The sequence below is a fragment of the Apium graveolens genome, chromosome 7, assembly GCF_009905375.1.
Source record: "Apium graveolens cultivar Ventura chromosome 7, ASM990537v1, whole genome shotgun sequence".
NCBI classification, from domain to species: Eukaryota; Viridiplantae; Streptophyta; class Magnoliopsida; order Apiales; family Apiaceae; genus Apium; species Apium graveolens.
Window position 1 is genome coordinate 184629798 of NC_133653.1, and position 7992 is coordinate 184637789.

Sequence of the window (7992 nt, forward strand, 5' to 3'; positions counted from 1 at the left end):
TAAACAAGAACTTTGACAAGGAAATTGAGCAAGGCTATTGGATAATATGAAAGAGTAATGCCAAACTAGGCTTAAAGCAATGGTTGTAGACAAGGTATAGGTATTAGAACATCAAGAAGATAAGCATCACTGGTTCCAATAGGATAGAGGTGTTAAAATATAAAGAAAGTGATCATCAGCTCAAGATATAACAGGGTATCAAGCTTTAGGGTAAGGATAGGGTTATCAAACAATCATGAATGAATTTAAGAAATGATTGGCTTTTAGGTATCAAGATAAAGTTTCTATCGAGGTTATTTCAAGAGTTGAATCAAAGCATCAGGGTGCAATATCAAGATTTCTCAGGGATCAATAGCATGATAATCAAAAGGATCAATAAAGTATTATAACAAATCTCTATTTTATCATGGCATTAAACTATCATGAAAGACTTTTGAACTACTTGCAATACGTACTCGAGGGTTCATGGCATCTCTATGTAACTCAAAGATAAACAAAAGATACGCTTGATTTAAATATATCAAAATGACTCAGGATAATTGCATCGATATATATATGAACTGTTTACAGTAAATACGAAGGTCAAGTTGAATCACTTGCCTTGAGATAGACTGGTCTGGTCTGACTGGTAGGAGCAACAACTGGAGCTTCACTCGACTTTTATGGCAAGTTTTCCCTCGTCTCGAGATCCTACATAAATAATAATAATCCTCATTATAATATATTCTTACCATCTTAACCTATTTACAACCCGAAATTAAACATGGATGGCACTTAGGCCTATACGCACTTAATTCATATCCACCATTATATTTTCAAATGTACACACGTAGCCACATAATCACATATCGTATATTAATACCAAATAACATCATATACACCATAATGCCACACTAGGCTTTGATGATCTCGACTCACCACTTAAGTCACTTGGTCGCTAACTAAACAAAGTCTTCAAATTTGGGCTTCCTAACTCAATGTGCCTTTCCTAAATTATCCAAAACCTATTGACCCTCACTTGTGCCTTTTGCTCTACTGACCTTATACTATCTTACAACTATGGTGGTCGACCTAATACTCACTTCTAAGTGTTCTAAAGCTATGTGATAAGTGAAAGTGCTCACTGGTGCAAATTTCAGAATGGTAACTAAGGTTTCTTGAGTGCATTAGACACTCTTAAACTACAAGTTTTTCTTCAAAATTTGTACACAAGACTCTCCTGACCTAAGGGCATCTCACAAGCTTGATGTGGCTCAAAGGCCTGGCTTGGGCCTTCTTGGGCCTAAGCTAAAAGTCCAAGGTTCCCCTGTTTTTCTGGGCAGAAAATGCCCTGACTTGAATTATCTTGTGACACATGGTTCTAGCTCATATCCTATGAACTATGGTTGGAAAAACTTCTCTGACATACCCTCTAACTAAGGCCCAATTGGGCCTAATGAGGGCCTATCCATGACATGGCCAAATCGCCCTATTTCTAAGTTGCAACAAAACTGTCCCCTGCTGGACAGATTTTGTTATTCTACTTGTGCACCTAACCAAATGACATGCAAACCTCCAACCAACTCCTAAAACCTATTATATACTCCCCATACTAACTTCTGGTAGCTTGGGCCTCAAAGTGCACATCAATGACATGGTCAAAACTCTCTCTAAACCTCAGGGTACTAAACTGATTTTTCTGCAGAAACTATAACTCTCATTTTTCCAAGGCTTTGACTTGACAAACCTATCTAACAACAACTCAAAACTTAAACAAAGACTTATACATGGTATTCTACTGAACTAACTCCCTTTTTCTCAAAATAACCTTGGTGAGATCATCCTTACCTAAGGTGCAACTATGGCAAAATAAAAGAGACTACTCTTTACAAATCACAAACCTTTATGCTCTTGAAGCAACAAGATATATATATTTTTTTTATAATAGATAACCACGAATTATTACCATGCAATAAGAAGTATAAATCAATATTAATACATTATTCCTACTGAAATTAAGGCTCACTAACAACATGAATCTAAATGATCAAAACTTCCAAAAAAAATCAAAAGTGATTTACATGCATGCATGCTTTCGGATCTTTCAAGCCAAAGCAACATGATTTCCAAATAAATTTTTATCATAATTCAACATGCAAGCCTAACATGGATTACAACTAAATGATCAACTAGCATGCAAAAGGGTTTTATCAAGCTTTTACAATAAAATTCACGTTATCATCACAAAATACACAAATATGTAACAAGGCAACAAAACACCATCCATTCGGCTCCTATCAAGTCATGGCCGAATGGATTAGGGTAAGAACAACATTTCATAAGTGTAACACTCTTATGTCTAGCCATTCTTGACCCTATGATACTATATCTCATGGTAAAAGCCTTAGATTCACAAGAATCAAGGAGGTTCACTTTGAGTTTAACAAAAACATCACCATGCAAGGTCAAAACATAGGTTTTTCACTCTAAACTTTTGAAATATATATAAGAATAACATATAGGGAGTAAAATTACTTGGATATAAGATGATTGTTTGAGTGAGAGTTGAAGAAAGAAGGGGATGGGGCTCGGTTTTGGTGGTTGCCGAGAGGGGAGGGGAAAAACCGAGAGGTGAGGGAGGAGGGAGGGAGAAGAGAGTGAAGTGGTGGGGTGAAGTGAGGTGATGATCACTTCTTGGACTTGTTTTTATGCATTGATTTGACTATAATGTGAGTGGGTTTGAGATTTTACAAGAGTAACCCTCCAATATAGTTAGGTAGATTTGCATGCAAGGGTAAAGGGGTAAATTGGTTAGCAAAATGTGAGTTAGTGGGGTTGAGAATGTCTTCTTTGCCCTTTGATTAAATAGAAGAGAGTTTGTATGCAAGGTTATTCATGTAATTTGATAAATATGACAACTAAAATTTATAATGATTTATTTTTATAAAATAAAATACAAGTTCAAAAATTATAAAATTTATACCATAAATTAACTTGTATTTTTAGAGACTTTATAAAATCATTTTCAAAATTTGTGAACAAAATGCCTTTTAAAAGAAGATTTTTCCAAAGCTTAGAATATTCCTTATAAATCAAAAATAAAGAAATTAAATAAACTCTTGCTTTGAAAAATCATATACTACCCAGAGCAAATTTATAATGCAGAAATTTTCACTCACACAAACGTACAATCATTGAATATATTTTCATTTGACTTAATATTATACCAAATTCACAAATAATATTACATAAAATGTCGGTCGTAACAGAACCTAAGTAATAAGATCCCGGGTATGATCCCTCAAACGATAAACGAGAACGAAAGATAAGCGAACCGTAAAACAAATAAGTGACCAAGAGACAAGCTTGTACAAGAAGTCAGGGATTGTGACATCATCAAACCACAAGGTGTGGACAAGTGGGAGCATTATGACATGTGCAAGGTGACACAAGCATGACATGGGAAGGAAGGAGGTGTGGTGGCTTTTTAACCACACAAATTCAAGGGCAACAAGGTAATTAACTAAATCAAACACAAAAACAAGCCAACCAAGCCAAGCAAAATCATTTTCATCAAAATCAAAAAGAAACCAAGGCATGGTTCATCATGCTCTCGGCTTTTTACTATTGCAAATGGGCAAGAATTCAAAAACTCAAGATCCAAGCCTCCTAAATTGGTGAGTTAATTCCCTAATCATCTTCATGCTTAGTTAGGGCTATATCATGAGTTTAAGCCATCAATTCCTTCTCCATCTTCTTCATTTAATCAAAGAAGAAGACTATGAATAGTGTTTTCAAGTTTTTAACTTGAAGTTTTTCTTGTTTTTCTTGAAGATCCAAGCATTCTTAAGACTTCTCAAAGCTTCTTAAGGCTTCCTAGCTCCTCCCACCACTCAAAGGAAGGTATACCATCTCCAAACCCTAGATTCCTATATATTATAAGATGATTTTGATTAGTAGGGTGCTATTGTAGCTTGTTGTTGTGATTTAGAGTTTGGGATTTGAAATGGTAGTGAAATGGAATGGTGAATGTTGTGGTTTTGATTAAAAGGACTTAAGTATGATTAAAGTTAAGCTTAGGCATAAGTATGAATGATTAAATTGAATTGGTTGGGGTTGTTATGATGTGATAAGGATGGATGTTGGTTGTATGTTGGATTTGAGGTTGATTTGGAATGGGTTTGAATGGTTTAAAATATTGGAAATCGCGTAAACATAGCTGTCATAACGTCCGATTTTCTTTGGACTGTTTTTGTGCATAACATTAGGACCCGAGAACCCCCTGCTAGATTATGAACACTGCCATGTTTAGATAGCTCATGTTACGAGCTTCGTTTTGATATGTAGTTCGTTCGATTCCGATGCACGGTTTAGGAGAAACGACCGTTTCAAGTAACGGCGTTTCGCGAACGAAACTTTTCCCCTCGCCTTACTTTGAAACATAGGTTAAAGACCAAAAAGGGTTAATTAATGTATAAAACATTTATGGTAAGTGTGCTAGGCAGTTAGTAAGACACTCGCGAAGGAATCGCCTTAAAACTCGTAAAGGTTAAATTATTAAAAATGGTGGAGCCGAGGGTACCCGAATGACTTAAGCGAATCAGTGAGCGCAAAACAAGCGTTAGAGTCTAAGTTAGTTAAAGTATAGATTTACAAGTGACTTTGGTTTAATTCCAACTTACTTGTTGTTTATAGGTTACCAGACTCGTCCCGAGCCATTCGTAATCCCAGTCGCTCAGGCAAGTTTTCTACCCGCTATACTGTTGTTGTGATGTATATATGTATATGCATTGTCTTGTGATAAATGCATGATGGTTAATTAGCAAATTCTTGTGATATATTGTAGCATGTGATATGGTATATATGCATGCCTGTTTCGTAATCTTGATACATATATTTGTTGATTCAGTTGATAATACCTATGTTAGAGATAAGCGGTATTTGCGTATACCCTTAGTATAGGGGACCCAAAGGTGAACATTTTTCTAAAATCGGGAGTCGATGTTCCCGAGTATATATTTATATATATATGAATAGTTTTCAAGGCTATTATTCGAATAAGGTTTATTTGATATCTTTATTTTTATTAATGAATATTACTTGAATATCCATCTGAGGAATTATGACTCCCTTTATTTTATTTATTGAATATTATTTCGAATATTCATTCGAGGGCTTATGACTCAGCTTATTTTATTTAATGAATATTATTTGAATATTCATTTGAGGATCTATGACTCCGATTATTTGCTAAGATATTTTCTTTATTTTATTAAAGAATAAGGTGTCGATAATCAAACTTATTTTTGATTATTCAAATAAAGATAGTACTTTCATATAAGTATATCTTTGGTTATTTAATACTCGTTTCAAGTATAAGTTTTAATACTTTTACTTCAATTATTTTTATAAAGATTATTCTTTATGGGAATATTATTTAAATAATAATATTCAGTTATTTTCTAAATATTCTGGGGACTGATTTACTTCATTAAATCAGCTTTATTCCAAACACTCTATAAAGTGTTTTCGAGTCTTCAAAATGATTTTTAAAAGATAGAGCGGATCCCAAAACTCATTTTTATATTTAAGATCTTCCTTTTAAGGGGATTTAAATACTCGCTCAAAACCTGAGGCATCCGGCTCTGTGGTGTGTTTTATATTCGCAACAAGGTTGCTGTTTTGTTAAATGAATTGATTACTTACCCAACACTTTGGAAGTAAAATTCTTGGAACAAGTTAATCCATTAACAGGCATCGCCTGGGAAATATCGGTGAGTTTTCCTTTCCAACTAGATACGACTTCTTGGTGGAGCCGTATCAACAAGTTCTACTTGGGGAAAGGGGGAACGAGCTTTACGTTTCAGAGTCATGGATTTCATCTGAACTAGGAGTGGCGTAAGTGGTCGAGTGGCGCCGGCCCAGCCTTATTATATTGGCCCAAATGGCCTGGAAGTTCCGCTAAGGCGGTCCATTCCTTAGGAGTTCAGTGTTCGGTTGACAAGTAAATCCGACAGGTTCTCCTCTACATGTAGAAAATGGTGGGGTTGTACTACTACGACTGATCATCGTAAGTGGTCTTCCTGGCGCGGCAAACTCCCGTAATGAGTTCATCATCCAATTGGATAATTTCTGCAACACTACCCAGAGCACTTCGATAGAAAGGCTACGGTTGGGCGATTGTTGAGTGTTGGCAGGGTCAAGTTTTCAAAATGATGTTTACATCAAATGAAGTATCTCGTAACTTCATTTTATTTTGATAATATTTTAAAGATTTAATCTATTCAAATCTTGCCTTATAGTCTCATCTATGTGATGAACTTTGGAAACTAATTATAACTTGAACGGTGGTAGTTCAAGTAGTATATGGAAAAGATATAAGTATATTGGAGTATCTTGTAACTTCATCTTTTAAACTTATATCAAGTAAATAATTGTCTTATGAATGACAAAGATTTTCAGAAAAACATTGAGACAAGGTTAGATATATGAGATCACCTTGCAACGATATTTTTTTATATACAGTTATACACTGGGACTTTGTGTATATTATGCATGGAAGAGGACTTCCAATATTTTGAAAAGTATATATGTATATATATATACTGAATATTTTGCGACTTCATCACATTAAGATATCAACTTGGTTCATTTCTTTTGACCAAGACTTTCATGAGTACTAAGAGAAGGCTCATATACTATTAATCATTATACATATTATTTTGGTGGGCTTGCTGCTCACCCTTGCTTTCTTCTTTCATCACACAACAACAGATCAAAAGGATGAACAGGACCAAGCTCCCGATTCGCAAGCGATTAGGAGACGTTCCGCAGTTTTCTAGAAGCATTGATGCCGCCGTAGCTGAGGTAGGAGCTACCAATAGGCTAGGCTTTCAACTTCTAATGTACCAGATTTATGTATATTTATGAATTGTAATAATGGCAAAGAAATGTAAATTTATTCAGAAAACCTTTTAAGGTGTATTGGCAGATAATTGTGGAATAAAATGACTTGTGGTTATTTTTGGATGTTCATCTCTGAGACTATAACGTGTGGTGTGTGTGTTTATTGTGGGGTCACAGTACAGAGTAGTTGAGTAATTATTAAGATTGGGTGTTATTAAGGGAAATGGAACTCGTGACAACCCGGATCCCCGACCCCGGATTTGGGGGTGTTACACAAATTGATTATGCAACTGATGTTTCATGTCTCATGCTTGTAATTATGAGTGCTGAGCTTTAGAAGCAACAAGAGCATAATGATGCTTATGATATGATTGAGCACCTTCAAAGGATGTTTGAAGGATAGGCTCGTCAGAAAGGTTTGACAATAATAAGGCACCATACTTTTATATTAATGGGAGAATGATATCCGGTTGAACCACATGTTCTAAAGATGATAGGTATATGTACCTTGATATTTTGGGTTTCAAGATTAGTCTAGAGACTCGTCTTGATTTGATCAAACAATCTTTGAACAACTTCTACTCTTAGTTTGTTAAGAACCAAAGGAATGAGATAGACTGAACACTCACTGAGTTGTTAAGCATGTTTAGAACTGCTGAAAATAACATGGTAAAGGCATGAATTACGTCCATATTGATGATGTACACATGGAATGCAAATGGGAAAGGAAAGTGGATAGGCAAGGTAAAGATTTGATCTTATTCCGTGTCAAACCAAGGTCCAATCCCAAAGGGCTTTTGAAGCGTGATAGTGGTGTTGCTAAAGGAGATGATTGTTATTTCTATGGAAATAACTGGATGATTGGAAGTTAAATTGTTGAGCTTATTTGGAAGATCTAAAGAAGAAGACTAGCAATGGTCAAGCTTCAGGTATAGGGTTAGAATTGGAGCAAAAGTTGTTTCCCTAGTTGAAGGAACTCGATACCTAATGTTGCCCATAAGGCGAGATTGAGAACTTGATAAATTGTTATTACGTGCCTGCCTTTAGTGGATACATAAAGTCAATTTCTTGTCTGGACAAGAAAGGTTTTCATTTTAATTAAATAAA